This window comes from Sceloporus undulatus, chromosome 3 (genome assembly GCF_019175285.1).
Source record: "Sceloporus undulatus isolate JIND9_A2432 ecotype Alabama chromosome 3, SceUnd_v1.1, whole genome shotgun sequence".
NCBI classification, from domain to species: domain Eukaryota; kingdom Metazoa; phylum Chordata; class Lepidosauria; order Squamata; family Phrynosomatidae; genus Sceloporus; species Sceloporus undulatus.
This window is the reverse complement of record NC_056524.1, coordinates 193261091-193280455: the sequence shown is the minus strand read 5'-3', so window position 1 is coordinate 193280455 and position 19365 is coordinate 193261091. Positions and strand designations below refer to the sequence as shown.

The 19365-nt window shown below is 40.1% G+C and overlaps 1 long non-coding RNA gene across 1 annotated transcript in view; it reads left to right on the top strand.

Moving 5' to 3' along the window:
- LOC121926558 overlaps positions 1–12574 on the top strand; it is a 48345-nt gene extending 35771 nt beyond the window's left edge. The window contains exons 3-4 of the long non-coding RNA XR_006103043.1: positions 5091–5257; positions 11608–12574. This is a non-coding gene — a long non-coding RNA (uncharacterized LOC121926558). The remainder of the gene's footprint in view (positions 1–5090; positions 5258–11607) is intronic.
- The last annotated feature ends 6791 nt before the right edge of the window (positions 12575–19365 follow it).

The following is a 19365-nucleotide window of genomic DNA, read 5'->3' as shown; positions in this document are numbered from 1 at the left end:
ATGTTAGGTCATATGAAGATATACTGTTTTGTCAAGATGAAATCACACTTTATAGTGTGACTATCAGCACCCACCAACCCTGGGAGACAATATGTCAATAGCAAATCACTGCAAAAATCAATTAGAAAAGGAATCACAATACACAAATAAACCTAACTTTTATTAGTATGCAAAAGAATCTTGTAGCCTTTTGGAGACTAAGGGCCTATACAGATGGGCGGCTCCCGACCACCCGTTTTTGCTGTAGAAGGAGGCCACGGCAACCACATGGCACAGCATCTGGTGGGAACAAAAATAACTCATTCTCTTTGCCTCCCAGCAGGTGCACTTTCACGCCTTGATGATGCCCCTTGTGCGTAGCACTGTTTGGGCACTGCGCGACACAGATATCATCGTGGCATGCACAATGTGGACGGGAGCATGCCATAATGGTGTCTGGGCAGTGGAACTAGGGCTTGGAGCATGTGAACATCTAACCCTAGTTCAGCCCTAGTATGCATGCAGGACAGCACAAAGTGCCAATCTGAATTGTCCATAAGAGAAAGAAGTTGTAGCATAAGCTTTCATAGACTTAGTTTACTTTCTTAGAAAAGCTTATGCTACAACTTTCTCTCAGTTAGCCTCTAAGGTACTACATGATCCCTTTGCACACTGATATTCCATACTAAGACAGCTATGTCTTTGACTTCTAAATCTGTTATATCCAACTGCAGGAGAGCAATTGAATCAATGGACATTATCTATGTGTTGACTCACCATTCAACAATGGTCAGCCAACCCCCTCCATGACAGAGGAGTTGGAGCTGGGATGGGCTGTTTGCTGTACTCTCACTGGTTGAGACCATGGCACTGCCATGGGGTGAGATTGCTGAGGGTGTGGCCAGTGGCAAGCTTTGCCTGTCACTCCCCGTTGGTCTCATTGCAAAGTTTGTCATTGACCCACCGCTGGTATAGTGTGAAGTTTTACTTGGTTGTCTCAAGGCTGGGCAGGAATTTTTCCTCTTTTCTACGGGTTTTTTGCCTACTCCATACTGTTTCCATTGGTACATGGGAAATTGGCTAGGGTAGTGTCACAATAATACTCAATTTGTCTTAAAAACTTTTAATTCTAATTGTGTTTATTTAATTATTTAATTTTGGCATGAATATTTGAATTATATTTTGGTGAGCACCTTTGGGTGGAAGGGACATTTCTGGAACCACCTCTTTAGGCCTTGTGACCTGGGGGATGGTAGAAAGAAATTGCCCCTAGGTCTGGCTTGAAAGAAACCTCCTGACTTTAATCTTTGTGGATTGGAGAGGGGGCTTTCTGGTTAGACTTCCTTATGCAGGTGGACAGCAAGCAACCCAGATTTTGGGTTGTTGTGATTGTCCTTGATAAGCTGCAGAGGTGGTCCAGAGTAAGACACCAGATGCAGCTTCTCCCACACTTGGATTTGTTAGGTATTAGTTGCAGTTCCATTAAGAATTTAATAAATAGGTCAATAAATGGCCCTGTTTCATCCCATCTCTTGTGTCTGGTCTCATTATTCCAGGGGTTGAGTAGCAATTGATTCAATAGGTCTACTTTGGTTTTGATTGACCAAAAGAATCCCAACCATTGATTGCACAAGTCCAAACTTTGTATGCAAAGCTGAAGCTTCTTTTTCTGAAGATTTGCCTGAAGTCTTTCACTTTTAAATGCAGGTAACATGCATATACATTTACAACATCCCACACTCCTCATTATAATTACAATAATTATGACTAGGCCTCATTTTTGAAATAATGTCAAACCAGAAGGAACCTGATTTTTATGTCAGAAGATAAAAAATTAAGATTTAGTCAGACCACATGGGGAGAAACCAGTATTAACTTGGTGCCCAAAGGCAATCAAAGAAGGACAGGGAGCTCCATAGCTTTGTTATATAGTTGACAAGGCTCTTTCCTGTATTCCTATCAGCTCTTTTTTAAGCTTGATAAACTGCTTTTCTGATTTGTTCTTAAAGAAATGGGGTACCACAATATTTTATTATCCTGATATGTTACCTGTACAAGGGGCCAATGTTAGGATACAATATGGAGAAACACAATAGTTTCCCATGATCAAGGTGGTCAGACAAGTCTGCATTTTAGCACCTTATTTGTTTAATTTATATGCAGAACATAAATGGAAAGCAGCATTAGACTCAGGAAGAAGGCATGAACATTGGAGGAAAAACATAAAAAGTTGCAGATATGCAAATGACACCTGGAAATAGCAAAGAATTAGAATGACTTCTACTGAAAGTCAAGGAAAAAATGGCAAAAGCAGGGCTACACTTCAACATTAAGAAAACAACACACAAAGAGAACACAATGTACATAACTTTAGGGTGAGGGATAAATATAAATAATTAAAGATTTTCTATATTTCAGCACAGTTATTAATCAAAATGGAGACCATAATCAAGAAATCAGAAAAAGATGTAGTCTTGGAAAGGCAGCTATAAAGGAACTAGGTAAGACCCTTAATTACAAATCTAAGGCGGGTTACAGACCGCCAAAAAATACGTATGGAATACGTATTAGGGTTAGGAAGGGGCGGTGCTTCTGCACCCCCCTAACCCTAGTACGTATTCCATACGTACAACATGGCGGCGCCCCTTCCACATGGGGGCCGCCATGTTGTACGTATCGGACGCATAGCGTCCAGATGTGTCGCGGCGCCTATGATGTCACGAATGCGCCAGCGGCGCCTCGCGACATCATAGAGGCACCGCAAAAAGGAGCTCCATTTTGGAGCTCCTTTTTTGCTCCGCGCGGGAGCCGCGCGGTGTGGCTGCTGCGGCTCCCTCACGGAGCAAGCGGTGGCGGCGGGAGACCGCCACAAAGCGGCAATCTGTAACCCGCCCATATAATTAATTGGCCAAGTCAAAATAGCTCATGCCACAGTATTTTCAATTTCTATGTATGGTTGTGAGAGCTGGACAGAAAGCTGAGAGGAAGAGAACAAACTCATTTGAAATGTTATGCTGGAGGAGAGTGCAGTGGATAGCATAGACTGCTCAAAAGACAAATAAATGGATCCTAGAGCAAAGCAAATCAGAACTCTGTCTAGACAGCAAAATGACCAAACTGAGGCTATTGTAGTTTGGACATACCATGTAGTTTGGACATACTATGGGACAACTGAGTCATAGGAAAAAATGATAATGCTGAGAAAAGTGGAAGGCACCAGGAAAAGAGGAAGTCCACAGCACATCCAGTTTGACTCTGTCGAGGAAGCCTTGAGCTGAGCCTAAGGTGGGTTACACACCGCCATGAAAGTACGCGCGGAGCGCGTACTAGGGTTAGGGAGGTGCTAAAAAATTACGGCGGCCGTTCCAGATGGCTGCCGCCATGAGGACGTCACGGCCGCGCCGCCTCTATACGGGGCGTCGCGGACGTGATGTCCTCGCTCCGCGCCAGGGCGCCTAGGGCACCCTTAGCGCAAACCAGAAAGGACCTCCATTTCAGAGCTCCTTCCTGGTTTGCGGCACCACTTTGCTTTGCTGGGCGCAGCCTTTCTCCTCCTCCCTGCCGCGGCGGGGTGTCCTTGGGGCTTGAAGCCCCAAGGACACCCCTTTTCAGGCTGCGGGGAAGCGTCGTTTTGCCGCTTCCCCGCAGCCTGGAAAGCGGCGGATCAGGGCCTCAGCGGCTGCTGTTCTGACCACTGAGGCCCCGATACACCGGGGAAAGGGGTGGGTACAGCCCGCCCCAAATAGGTGGTCTGTAACCCGCCTTTGTTTGCAAAACCTGAGCAGGGCTGCTAATAACAAGAGCCCTTGGAGGTCTTTCATATCTACAACAAAAGATACTTTAGGTATGATCTCCTAAGTAAAAGAAGCACACAAATAAAGCAATGACAGTGTTGGCCCTCTCATTAACACACAGAGAGATGACTGCCTCACATAGCAGATGCTGTATTGCTCCCTGGTTTTCTCTGCTTTAACTGTGGTTTAACTTTGCGTTATTTCATGTTAACTACACCATCATGTGATAAACTTTGGGCATTTCTGGGTTTTCTTCATGTTAAATTGCATTTAACTCCCATTTGCCCGCAGAATCGCACTAGTGTGATAAACTCCAGTGTGGAAGATAGAAACAAACCCTGAGGCACCCCACAGACCTATGGCCAGGAGGTTGAACAGAAATTCTTCAGCACCACCTTCTGAGTTCATCCATCCAAGAAGGACTGGAAACACTATAAAACAGTGCCCCCATGTCCCATCCCAATAGGTGCCCCAGAAAGATACCATGGTCAATGGTACTGAAAGAAAAGGTCCAGTGAACTAACAAGGACACACTCCTTCTGTCCCATTCCTGGTGGAGGTCACCCACTAAGGTGATCTAAACTGTGTTCACAACATAGCCAGGCCTGGAGCCTGATTAAGATGGATCCAGATAATCCATTTCATCCAGGAACACCTGCAGCTAGGAAACTAGCATGCTCTAGAACAGTGATTCCCAAATTTTAGCCCTCCAGGTGTTTTGGGCTTCAATTCCCAGAAACCTCAGCCAACTTGCCCAACAGTCAGGAATGTTGGGAGCACAAGTCAAAAATATCTGTTCTAGAATGTGGCCCAAGAAAGGGATATTGGAAACTGGCCAATAATTCACCAGTATTGTGGGTATATCTCCTAAACTGCGGTCAATCCCCTTGTCCTCATCGTGTTTAAAAGGATTATTTTATACTTTTATCTTTATTTTATTTGTTGTTAGGCAACACTTGTTGAAAATCAGAACAAACATTTAAATTAGAGATAGATAGATAGATAGATAGATAGATAGATAGATAGATAGGTAGGTAGATAGATGATAGATAGATAGATAGATAGATAGATAGATAGATAGAGTATGAAGGATAGAAAGGGTGGAACTGATAAATTGATTCATGCAATGAAACATATAATCCACTACAACAAATGAACCTCAATAGCTGTTGTCACTATTGGTTGGGATATGTTTGGAATAGGTACAATCATCTTCTAAAAAATTAACTTTTAAATTGAGTTCTAAGCTAGGTATTCTTAGCCAAATAAATTGATTATTAACCTAATATCTATAAATGTTCTATTTAATGTTCTCAGCTTCCTCCCCATCTGTTCTGAGACTCTGCTTCTTTTTGATGCTGAGAAGGTACAGCAAAAATTATTACATAGTCAGTTGATCCCATAATGGGTCAAATAGTTCCAGCTGTTGGCCAGTTTCTTGAGAAGTTGGACAACTCCAACCTTGAACACAATGCTATGTAAAGGTCAGTGTTTATCTCCACATCTCTTACAAAAATGGAAATGTAGAATTAAGCAGAACTCTTTATTGGAAATTGATCTTTTTTTGATTTGTGCCCCGCTTCTCTATGCTCTGTTATACCAAAGTACTGCACATAAGACCTTGCCTTCCAATTTCCTGGCTTTTGTTGGCTTTTGTAGCAAATGCAGTCATGTTGAAATCTGGGGGTTTGCATTTAATATTATTGAACACTCCATCAATGGCAAACTTGTAATTGGTTACAGTGAATGGATGATTTAAAGATAAAGTGCAACCATGATTGCAAAACTATCACAAGCTTTGCAGATGACAATAATTATGTTGCTTGCAGTGTTTGAAAATATTGCCTAAATCTCTTTCCCACATGTTGTTTGTGATGGAAAACAATTAGACAAAGGATTCTTTTCTTCTAGGATGCCTCGGATTCAGATTGGCTTGATGAATAGTCTTTATACTGGCCCCAGAAGCATTTGTTCCAAGTAAATTATATGTCATTGTGAATCCAAAAGGTCTGTTTCACAATGTTTATTGGGATAAATTAAATCTTCTAAAGATGGTAAACAGGAGGCCTCAATAATGATTCACTTCTGTATAATTTAAACTGAAAAGGATGTCACCGTTAGAAAGATGGAGATGAAGCAAGCAACACTCCCTGCATTGTGCTACCAACACAAGAGCAACAATAGGGAAATTTAATTTGATACTGATCTACATGAGGCAAACATGGTAGCAGTTTCAAATGCTACTTTGCAAGTGACAGCTTTAGACTTGCAAATTTCAACCAAAACCCCACCTGATTTGTTGTTTGACTACAAAGAAGTGGGGCTGCTTCACAAGAATTCCACTGGGAAGTGGCTGGGTTTCTTTGCATTGGACATCAAGGAAGGTACAAATGATCTATATAGGTTTAAAGTGTATATGTGTAGACATATGCTAATAATTACAAACCGAAAGACAATGGCTATTTTTCTTTGGATAGGTGACTTAAAAAGCACTGTTTTTTTTTTAAGTGGCAAAACTTTCCCTGCCACTGATATGGGTTTGTCTGTGTGCATGTACATTTGTGTATGAGAGAGAGCGAGAGAGAGACGGAACTAGTAGTTTCAAATAAAGTTAGGCAAGTCACTTGATTACCTAGCTAAAGGCGCGTTACGGACCTGCAGTTTGTAGCGTGGCGGCAGCAGCAAAACGGTTAGGGAGCGCACACCATTTATACGCTCCCTAACCCTAGTACGTACTAGGCTAACCCTAGTACGTACTGGGGGCGGAAAATGGTGGCGCCCTTAAAAACAAACAAACAAAACAAAACAAGCTTCATTTATATACCGCTTCATACCGCCTAAGCAGTGTCTAAGCGGTTTACAACTGTAAGCTAATTTGCCCCCAACAGTCTGGGTACTGCCTAGTGTCCGCATGTCTCGGCCCACTTGTGATGTCACAAGTGTGCCATTGGTGCCTTGTGACATCACAAGGACGCCAGAAAAAGAAGCCGCTTTTTGGGGCTTCTTTTTCGACCGGTGGGAAGCCTCCCTGTTTAGAGGCTGAGGCTTCCTGGCGGTGGAAGCGGAGGGGCTGGCAGACCGCCCTTTGTGGGCAGTCTGTAACGCATCAAAATCAGGTAAGTAAGCATACTTTACTTCACCAGCATGGTGTTTTATGTGTTGGAAGACTGGAGCTTGAATCCCAGCTTAACCATGGAAACCCAATGGGTGATTTTGGGAAAGTCACACACTCTCATCTTAAGAGGAAGGTAATCGCAACCCTTGACTGATTCTTGCAAAAACAGCAATAATGACAACACCATGATAGTTCATGTTAGGGCTACTATAAGTTGGAAATGACTTGGAGGCACACAAGGACACAACCACAAGCTCATTGCAGCATCCTGTTGGATGCCAGTGTAACTGCTGGCTCAGGTAGTGGAAACAAAATGAAAACCAGGATAGAACTTGGGCAGGATACAAATAAATGTAATAATAATAATAATAATAATAATAATAATAATAAAAATAATAAAGCACTGAAGTAATATCTACTTTGGAGCCTTTCCAGATTTTTGTCACCATATGACCCTAAAACATTTGTGACCACCAGTGTACTGTGCTAGAAAGATTCTGCCCTATCCCTGAAGTCCTAAGCCTACACCAGGGAGTAAACCTCATTGCACATAGTGGAATGTTTGACAGATATGATTTAGGATTGTAATTTGGTTCTATACTTGAGGTCTATTTGACTATAGGAAACTTTCTAGCACATAGGCATTCCCTGACAGATGGACACTGATATGGTTTGCCTTGTTTGTCCTATAATGCCTCATTTTAATGAGGTTTAATTTAGATTGGCTTTAGTAATTTGAATGTATTTTATGATGGTTTGTAGTTTTAATTGGGCTAAGGGGATTATGTTATTTTATTATGTTATCTATATATTATTATTATGGTATTTTATAATTGTTACCCTCCTCAATCCTCTGGGGAGAGGTGGGCTATAAATTATTATTATTATTATTATTATTATTATTATTGTGTCTTTGCAGATATTTAGAACCATACTTTCCAGCTTAGGGTCTTTCACACTTTATCATTTGATGTTGTAGCTGTCTTACCCCAGGATCCAGCCCTCAGTCACTCCTCTTTGATATCAAATTTTAATATAAAAAAGTGATGCTTTAGGCAAGCAGCCAAAAGGGGGCTCTCCAGTTCAGGAAACCAGTCAAACCATATTAGGGAATCCAGATGGCTCAGTGTGAGAGAAGCCAAGGCACTTAGCTGAGATGAGATCCCTCAGAATCGAAATCAGCATAATCCCTTCATTAAGGAGTGTGATGGTAAGAACTGGATCCAGAAACTGCTTGCATATTACAAACAGAGGGAGTTTCCTTTTGGGAATGAAATTATTTTTGTTTGAGGACATTAAAGCCAATTGCATATTTCATTCCATTCTTCTCTCCTGGGAAACTCATTTAACTCTTGAAAAGCTATTTAACTCCTTAAACTCTGCCCCGGGATTTATTTCTTGCTATAAATACATATGCCTGAACAATAGCAATTTGGTCCAATTGCAATTAGGCACAAACTCTATCACATTCAAGATCCCTCAGCACTGTTGACTGTAGCATGCAGCAAGCATACTGGGTCACATTCAACTCCAATCTTTCTCCCAGATTGGAACCTGGCCTTGTAACTGGTAAGCACTGCCTATTACTATCCTTTAATTTGTTATTCAATACCACCTTTTTTAATATCTTAGTTCCTGTGTGTGCGCGTGTGCGTGTGCATGTGTGTGTGTGTGTGAGAGAGAGAGAGAGAGAGAGAGAGAGAGCGCTTAGTGTGTATGTTAATTTCTCTTTTAATAAATAAAAGAAACTAATTAGCAAACTGCATTGAGCTAAATCAATTTCCCATTGAATGCAATTTCTGGGTGCCCTCTTGGAACCCCTTGCAATTTAGGCAACAGCTGTCTTTGGTCCCATGTTGGTGGAAAGATGGGGTATAAAATGAATGAATACTAGGCATGTGCTGAGCACATACAAGTGTGGACAGGGCCTATGTTTGATTTTGTCTCAAATTTAGCACACTGAAAGACAAAAGGAGTGAAGTAGCCCAACTGGTTATCTAAATGGTCAATTTTATTATGTGACTGAAAAATGAATTTATCAGTCTATCAGTCACAATGATGCCTTCTTCAGATCTTCAAAGAAAGTCCTTTAAAACCAGCAAAATTCTAATCCCTCGTAACCTGTCCTCATATACCAGCTTATTCCTGACTAAAAGCTGGATCTTCTCAGCTGCTGTGGCACAAATAAGGCATGAGTCATTCAGAGTGCTAGTCAACTTTGTATGCATTTTATGAGCCAAATAATAAGTTTCCAATGGGTTCTTTCAGCATTTGTGGCTGGGTACTGTTTTGTAAACCAAGGAAAGTATTCCTTGACTGCAAAGCCCTCCACCCCCCGCAACAGCAGATGGCCAAAGCAAAGGCGGTTGCACTATGTTTGAACAATTAGACATCCTTTTACCCAAATAAACCATTAAAATCCTTTCTACATGAACAACTCTTTATTAATTCCTGTATTTAATTTTACTACCAAGGATCGACATGCTGCAGATGGATTGCTCAAAATGGAAATGCTAAAAGATATAAAGGAAATTACAGGCAAATCTATGTTTATTTGTGAAGAAGGCCATTCTTTTCTAATGACACTGTTTGCATGTGTCTGCTGTTCATAAGGCAAGGGGAGGGTCAGGGCAGATAAAACATAACAGGCTCATTGAATGAAAAACAAATATTTATTTTCCTCTTTTGTCTCTTAGGGGCTAATTTGCATGAAAACTGCAATGTTTCTAAAAGCTATTAGAGGAGGGAGAGCTTTGTCAGCAGTGCTAATGTGGGTTCAGATTATTTTTTACAGATGCTATGGCTTTGTACAAACTCTTTGAAAACTAAATGAAATAATGGCACCATGCAACCAATCTGATATTTTGCGTGAAAGGTTTTTTTTTTAATCTATTAAAAAAACCCAGTAACTACCCTGCAGCTGAATCTTATGCTTGTTTTATTTAAATCCCCTGTGCTTCCAGAAGGGATTATTCTTGAGTAACAAACTAATAGCCACAGAGAATGAATTAACACAGAGCACACTCCTCCTCAAAATCAGGGACAAAGTCCAACCTCTAAAGGCTGTTTCTGAGAACCTTAACCTTTCCAGACTACCTCTTCTTCCTGCCCCATGGGTTGCCACTCTTGGAAGCTGGCTGGAGTGGGAAATGACTTTTTAAAGATGTTGCTGAGCTTCCCTTCAGTGTTTAACACCAAATGATGTCCATCCCCAACCCTATAACCAGAAATGAAGTTCCATCAACTTCCATTTTTGTTCTTTTCCTCAACTTTGGTAGCCCACATGGCCTCTGGAGAGTTCTGTGACAGAGAATCAGAACTCACATCTGCTATATTTGCCTACAGAACCAAAATTATATTGGGTTTAATGTAAAAGGAAGGGTTGGCACACTGCAGAATTAATGCAGTTTGACAGTACTTAACTGTCATGGCTCCATCCTATGGAATCCTGAGATCTGTAGCTTGTGGCACCAGAGCTCTATGACAAAGAAGACTAAATATCTCACAAAACTACAAATTCCAAAATTCCATAACATTGAGCCATGACAGTTAAAATGGTGTCAAACTGCATTAATTCTGCAGTGTAGCTGCAGCCTGGATTGCACTCTTAATTGCTACACATCTATGTGTCTTCTGGGCATAATAAAAATGTAGGCATGGAGGACAGTTGGAGTACTCATGCCTGGCATTTCTTATATTGATGAGGAACATCTGAAGAGTAAGGGTACAGTACAATATTCCGTGAGATCAGGATCCCTGTGCAATTATCAGTGCAAAACCCATTGGATGTTGTAACTATGGGCTTGTATAGACCGGCACTTTGTGCCGGCCTGTATGCGCAATGAGGGCTGAATGTTTGTGCACTTGAAGCCCTTACAGTGCTGTCCAGCCATCATTATGGCATGTGCCCATCCACACAGAGCATGCCATGATGACGCACGCTAGGTGCAGCTCCCAAACGGCGCTGTGCAGAAGGGGCATCATGACCTCATGTTGCGGCTCTTATGACACCCCTTCTGAAATGTCAAAAGAAGCCCCTTTTGGGGGCTTCTTTTTCCTTCCTATGGAGGCTGCGGCATGGGGTTGCTGCAGCCCCCATCCAGGTACAAAGGGGCAGCGTTCAGCCATCTGTATGTACAATCCCTATATTATATTTCCTCTTCAAACCTTTCCTGTCAGTGTGTAGACATTGAGGTGACATGCCCATCCTTTCCTGCTTTCCACATCCACATTTAATATTCCGAACACAGTGCAGGTGAACATGGTTACTGTACTTCATAATGTTGTATGTTGTATACAACTTCATGACATCCTGCATATCACGTCATGGCATGCTACATATAACATATGTGCTCTTGTCAGGATACTTTTTACATAAAGCCAACCTACTTGCACATAATATCACTTGCATAGGGTCTACCCTAAGACTATCCACCCATTGGAGATACTCTGTGAAGAACATGGCAAATTCCTATTGAAATGAAACTTTCTGAATACCGTCCCCCCATACAGACCTCTTTAAAAAGGAGCAGAAATAAACAATAGTTTACAAATAATCTTTCTAACTTTAAATTTGAAGATACTTCAGGATTAATGCTGGAAGTATTCTGCAGAGGTAACACCTGAAGATTCTTAAGGTTTAAAGTTAGAAATGTCATTTATAAATTATTGTTCACTGAAGATAAAGAATCTCTTCTTAATGTATATTTCTGTTGTCAGGTATGCCCTGATCCAGATGGTGTAAAAGCAAGCTATGTGTCATCAAATCACTCTTCCGTGTGATATTAACCATCAGTCCAAATGCTTATGTGGTAATGTTTGGTATCTGACATTTTATGGTGATTCAGTTTTGTCTTCAGTCTTTTGTCATAACTAAGATATTTATCACAGTGTCAATTTCAGGACACTGTTTTATTAATCCCCTTAAAAACAATTTTAGGCTGACCCATCCTACTACTGTATAAATCCAAAGTACAATACCTACCAGTCCACAGAGTTGCTGGGAAGCGAAGTCGCATATTGCAACTGTCTGTTTGCAAATAAATTATTATTAAGGTTAGAGGCTAGCATTAATATAATGGTCAATGTGGCAATAAACCTTCAATTTGGATCTAAGCTGTATCTAAGCTGTTCACTTTTTATAGTTCAAATTTTCTTTTTATTTGCATATATGCACATATTTTAAATCACCTATTTCCAGCATTCATTTTGCTTCTGGTGCATATGTTGCTATGTCCCTTCAAGTTTACTCCAACATACAGTGATCTTATCACACTATACTGGCAAGATTTATTTAAATGGGATTTGCAATTTTTTTTCATTGGGGGAGATGCAATGTTACTTAGTCAAGTTCCTCAGTGCATTTCCATATTTTAAGGAGGGATTCAGATGCTAGCCTCCCATCATTCTAATCCATTCAAACCACTACACCACACTGGATTCTGTGGTGCATATTCTGTGCATTAATATAAAATTGTAGTTATCTTACAAGGTGCTGCTTGAATATTAGCACCAACTTTTCATACTTTATTAGTTTTTGTTCCTGAAATGGGATACTGAAAACTCTTATTGCCTTTTCTTTATCTGCCTCTTTGGATTCATTGATGTATCTAAAATATCTCTGCTTATAACCTTGGTGACTGGAATAATTGTGTTATTTGGATTTCAACTGGTTGTTTCACTTCTGCCACCCTCTCTGTGCACGTTAATTAACTAATTATCCAAATAAAACAATTGAACAGATGGCTTGTGACTGGTTTTGTTCTGTTTACATGAAACAACAGGCTTACTAAACAAGGGGGTTGCTTAGTTGTGGGTGATCAATTGATTTGTTTCTTGATTCATTCTTTTCTTCATTGTCACAGATTAGGTATGGCTCTGCTCAGCTGGGGGGAAAGAGAGAAGATTTCTTACTAGAATGCACAGTGTTGTTATATACCCTATATATTTCATCACTTCACAATATATTTTGTAAAAAGCATCAACAATTCAATTCAATTAGTAGTCCCAACTTGACTGATACCCATTGAATCAATTGAATTTATGCAAGTATTAATTTAGCATTTAGCAATTGATTCAATGGGCTTATTCCATTTGGGATTACCAGTAACATTTAATTCAAGCTTCTTTTAATATAAATATTATAAATATTAAACTACAGTATGCTTTTCTATATAAAACTTTTGTTTAATAATTTGTTTGCTTTGTCTTGGTTTTTGTTATTCCTTAAAACTGTGATTCCATTTGATTACAAAAGGACAAGGTGGTGTAAGCTATGTTGTGTTTCACATCAGCATAATATCTGGTTGGCCCTCTTACTTTTGCAAACATAGTGCAATGGTTTGAATGTTGGACTAGGACTCTAGTCCTAGGGTTTGAATACCCACTCAGCCATAGAAGCACACTGGGCAAGTCACTGGCACTCTTAAAGGAAAGCAGTGGCAACCCCCCTCCCCCAAATAAATCTTTCCAAGAAAATCAGTGGTGTCACTGTGGGGGGGGGTGCAGGGGGTATGGACTGCACCACATGATATCCCAGAAGAGAAGTGATACCTGGTCAGGCCCTCCTCCCACTGCATCCCTCCCATCCCTTCATGTCATAGCAGAGAGGGCTGAACATGCCTCTCCTGGCTTTGCCATGGTGGCAGAGATCTCCTCATGAGAAGAATTCTGCCATTACAGTGAAGGAAAGTTCTGAGTGCACTCTTTTGGCCACGCCCAGTAGCCCCCTACACTGGGTCACATCGGGGATGGGCATTCCACTGCCTATGATAGGGTTACCATAATTTGGAATCATTTTGAAGACACCTAAACACACCTTTCTTACATGGAGGGTTCAGTTCTGCCAAAGGCAGCTGCTTTATATAATGTATTTTTGCAATGAGACTTGATATCAAATTGAATGATCTATGAGGTTTGAAATGTGTACACATGTAATTTTGGGAAATTGTTCCTGTCTGAAACATACATAGGAGGTGAATGGCCAGCTTCTGAAAAAAAGTTAAAGCACACAAAACTGAATTCATATAATAAACCCCCCTTTTGATTGAGAACTTTGTGCTTTCTATGTTCATGCAAGCTTCAAATTGTAGATTTTAAGGATGCATTATCTGGCAATACACGTTTAGTTCCAGTTTCACCAGTAGCTTGGAGATGGATGGCTGATGGTAACAAAATGGTGGATCTCTTCCATATCTATCTGTTTGCTAGAATATATGCATGGAGTATATATTACTGAAGTTATTATTCCATGTTGCAAGTACTCAGTTGTACCCATCTTCAATACATGATAATGAAGGAGAAACTTATTCTTAGAATATTGATTAAAACAGTTTTATTCCAGATATCAGGAATTAGAAATGTGCTCATTTATATAATACTAATAATAATAATAATAATAATAATAATAATAATAATAATAATAATAATATTTTTATTTATATTTCCTGCCTCTCCCTGTGGATCAAGGTGGGATTACAACAATAGAAACAACATTACAAGATAAAAAACCTACAATTTCATATCAAATATGCTCAATAAAACAGTAAAACCACTATCAATTCAATACATAGACTAAATCATCATTTAAAATATATATCTTTACAAATAGAGGTGGAGTATTTCTAACTCTCTTATAGCAGATTGAGTGGATATCTGCTGGAAGAGATCCGCCTTAAGTGCCTTCTTAAAGGCATCTGAGGTGGTAATGGGATGGATCTCCTCTGGCAAGCCATTCCATAACTTAGGAGCTACGGCAGTAAATGCCCTGTGGGAAGTTGTTGTTAACCTGATGTTTACATACTCTAATAAGTTCTTCCTGGTTGTTCTGAGAGTGCGGGGCGGATTGTGTAGGGAGAGGCGTTCCCTCAAGTAACTTGGGCCTAAGCCATGTAGGGCTTTAAAGGTGATAACCAACACTTTGGACTGCGCCCGGAAGCGCAGTGAAGAGATTTTAATACTGGTGTTATGTGGTCTGATCTAGATGTTCCAGTGACCAATCTGGCTGCTGCATTTTGCACCATTTGAAGCTTCTGAACTTGGTACATAGGTGGCCTCATGTAGAGCACATTACAGAGATCTAAACGAGAAATTACCAGTGTGTGTACCACTGTTTCCTTTTGGTCCAGGTAGGGACGCGGTTGGTACCATACACTCCTAGCCATCATATCCATATGGGATGATAACTGTAAAGATGGGTCCAGAAGTACTCCCAAACTGCGAACTTTGTCCTTTAAGGGAAATGTGACCCCGTCCAGGACTGGTTGACAAAATTGCTTCCCTGGACTTGGGGTACCTAACGCAAATACCTCCGTTTTCTCTGGATTCAACTTGAGTTTGTTTTTCCTCATCCAGTCCCTTACCGACCCAAGGCAGGCATCCAGAGGAGAGATGCCATCTTCAGTCACTGCAACAGTCGGAGACATAGAGAAATAGATTTGGGTGTCATCAGCGTACTGATAACACCATGCCCCTTGTCTCTGATTGATCTCTCCCAGCAGCTTCATGTAAATGTTAAACAGCATGAGGGATAAAATGGCACCTCGAGGGATGCCAGATGTCAGCTCTCTCCTAGAAGAGCAACTGTCCTCCAGCCTCACCATCTGGAATCTGCCCAAGAGGTAGGAGTGGAGCCACTGGAGCTCAGTGCCCCCAGTATCTAACTTCTCAGGTGTTCCAGAAGGATACCATGGTCAATGGTATTGAAAGCCGCTGAGATGTCCAAGAGCACCAACAGGGTCACACTTCCCCTGTCAATGCACAGATGGAGATCATCAACCATGGCCATTTCAACTCTGTATCCCGCCCTGAAGCTGGTTTGAAATGGGTCCAGATAATCAGCTTCATCCAAGACAGCTTGGAGTTGGGAGGTAACTGCCCTCTCAATCAAATAAAACCATACTTGTATACATCTTGAGGCTTACTTTTTCCTTCATACTCAATTTTATTTTCAGTTTCCAATCTTGTATCTTAATTGTCTTTGTTGTTTCTTTTTATGCAAACACACTTTCTTTTTTTTTGCAGACGCTTTGCTGCTCTTAAAGTTGAGTGGAGGGCATCAGGCTACACTTGACAAATTGCGGGAAGTGGTATTATTCAATTTAAAAATCGTGAAACTCCTAAATGAAAAATGTCATACTCCTATCCCAAAATTATCACAGACCATCCTCCAAACAGCCTCTTGTGTATTATCAGTTTTCAGACTGGTAAATTAATTTTTTTTTCTAGATGGAAGATATGCATCACCTCCTCCCTGCCAATTTACTAACATGGCAGAATTTAATGTAATGTATAATGGCCAGCTAAACTGGCAGGATGTTATATATCCAGCTCACTGTTAATTAAGGTCTATAATACATAGACACTGCGCATTATGCTTGAATATCAGATTAAAATGGAAAACAAATTCATTCATATGAAGTCGATTTTATGAAGTGACATGGGTTATCCACAACTGTCTGTCATTATGGCCATTTTTTCCTTGGGCTATTTTGGATGGTGACCAACATTCCTCATTTTTTTATAATATAAATATTACAGTTTCTTCCCCAACCTTCAAATGTTGAACTGTTTGGGTGTACAGCTCTTTTTATTCATACTCGTAAATATAATGGAAGAACTACTAACATTAGTCTTTTAGAAAACCTGGTTCTTGGCTGCAAGCTAAATTTCATATTTGAAGGAGAGCTAAGGAACAAGATATGGGTCCACCTGTACAAAGAACCTCTAGCTGGCATTTTATTTAATCTCAAGGGTATTCACTTTTGTATTTCAGTTACCTGAAGTGAACACCTGCTATTTTTGTCATTTTAAACTAGGCTTTGTTCATTAAAATGACAGCATCAAAATTCCAAATTAATGGGGAAATTTCTTAATAATTCATAAAGGTTTTTCTTTGTGAAGAGCTAAACTATAAAAGGGAAAGATGACCTAAATAGGATAAATAAATAAATACTCATTATTTATTGCATAATAACCCAGTGAGAATTGGGATTCCCTGAACTTGTACAAATGGTACTACATGAGCAGCAGATTGATGAAGGCAAGAAGCACAGAAAATCTGGCCCCTGTAGCTACATGGAGTATTATTTATGCTCTTAATCTGATATGCCAGCACTATTGTTGGCTGTATGGAGAATTGTCTTCTTTCTGAATGTGTTAATGGTGACAGTATGCCAAAACCATCGTCCTTTAGTCTTGGTCTCCACATGGCTTCTAAACTTTTCACCATTTTAGTTGTGCTCCTTTAGACATGTTCCAGCTTGTCCACAACCATTTTGAATTGTGATGCCCAGAAGTGGACACAATATTCAAGGTAAGGTCTGCCTAAAACAGAATGAAATGCCACTATTACTTCCTTCTAGGCCAGTGTCTCCCAGACTTGGTCCTCCAGTTGTTTTGAACTTCAACTTCCAGAAGCAATTTGGAAAACAATCAGAAATTCTGGGAGCTGAAGTCCAAAACATCTGAAGGACCAAAGTCTGGGAAGCACTGCTTTAGACACTATGCTTCTATTGATGCAGCCTAGAATCACATTGGCTTTTCTAGTTGCCACATTGCATTGCTGTTCAGAAAACTCCTAGATCCCTTTCACAGGTACTACTATCAAACCAGGTGTCAACCATCCTATATTTTTACTGTGCTGTATTATACTATACTGTACTATACTTTATACTGGTTAGGGATAAACTGCTGGGGCTATAAGGAATTTACAAAGTTCTCCTCTTTCAGAAATTTTGAGAGGAATCATTCCAGTAGAGCTGTGATTTTTTGGTGACCTCTGATAGTTATTTATATATATATATATATATATATATATATATATAGTATTTGCATATATATATAAACATCTTTAGTAAGATGTTCAAAAAGGGAGAAATGACTGAGATTAATACTATGCTGCCATGGAGAAAGGCAGTTAAATACATTTTCAGATGGTGGATTAGCTCACCCAACATCATTAAGAAGAGAGCCAAATCTAAAAATCATTCAGTGCAGCCCTAACAATTTGGATTACAGTTAGGCTCTCACTCTTGATTTAATATTATGAGTCCATCCCACCTCTGGAAAGGTAAAATTTGCTTCAATTTAATTTTTTATGCTCTGATTTATACTGCTTAATTGGTCTCCCCTAAACTGACTAGCAAATCCATATCCTACTGTAATTACCTGCACGTAAAAAATTTAGGCAGTATCTATCTTGCTCAGAAAAGTCATTGCAAAAGAGCCAGTGAAAACACAAACAGTATTAAAGGGCTTGTCTTTCAGCTTTTCCATTTTGCCCCTATTAGCTCTCAGCATCTGTCTCTAGGGCATGACCACATAGTGGGTATGTGTCACAGAGACATTTATCACCTGATTACAGCTTTTAAGATCCGTTTCTGTTTCTGTGAGATGATTACAGAGCATTTTCCACTTTTCAGGTTCCCAGGTGGGATTCAGAAACTTAAGGAAAGATAGCATAAGATATTATTACTCTTATAAAATATATTAATTTAAGCAAGGCTGAATTCCAACATCCACTTATCTGAGCTCAGTGGAACTTACATCTGAGTAGATAGATAGCATGTCATGTCATGTCAGGTCCTCCTGGGCCATTTGAGGCCCTTAAAAACAGGAAATAAATAAGAAGTGACTTCTGGTCATTTCATGTGGTTAAAAAAGCTTCTACTGTGCCTAGAAACTAAAACCTAAACCTCAAACATGACTTCCTTTGCTGTGGAGGGTGCAGTAGAGGAAGTGTGGTCTTCCAAGGTTGTGGTTAATGTGCCCCCTAAAATTCCACAGTTTGGTGCCAATGTGGCCCCCTAACCTCCCATAGTTGCCCATACCTGCCCACTATGAACCTGCTAGAATCTTAAGATCTTTGGGCAAAGCTTTCACTGGGTTGCACCTAGCTGATGAGGACACAGGAGCTGCTCTCAGGCTGTGGAATTCCTTTCTTTTCCTTTCATCAGCAGACAAATGACACTCCACCCTTTCAATACACTGAATAATATTGACTCTCTACACGCAGATCTCTCTATATCTGAGCTGTCAGTACAGTTCCTAAGTTCTGATACTATAGGTGAGCTTCAGGCTCCAAATCACTGGGAAATGTTTCATGTACTCCAACACAGCTAAGATTCTTTCTAGTATGTTATTTACCAATATCTTTTTATCTTCCTGGATCTATTAAGGAGTTCAGTTTATAAACACCATTGATTTTGGCAAAGTTCTTCTGATTTACGGTAGTAGAATCTGAGAGGAAAATAAGGTCTACCACAGTTTATGCAAAAGCAAATAACCCAGGTAAGGTTCAGAAGGGATGCGGCTTGAAATGAAAAATGACTGACATTATTCTCATTGTGCCAACCACTCTGTGTTTCCCAACCAGCCAATATTGAAATCAATAAACAGTACTCTTATTATTTATTAAATGGGCTATCTGAATGATCCCAAACTGAACCCTAGACTGTAATTACTTCAAGCTGGTGAGTG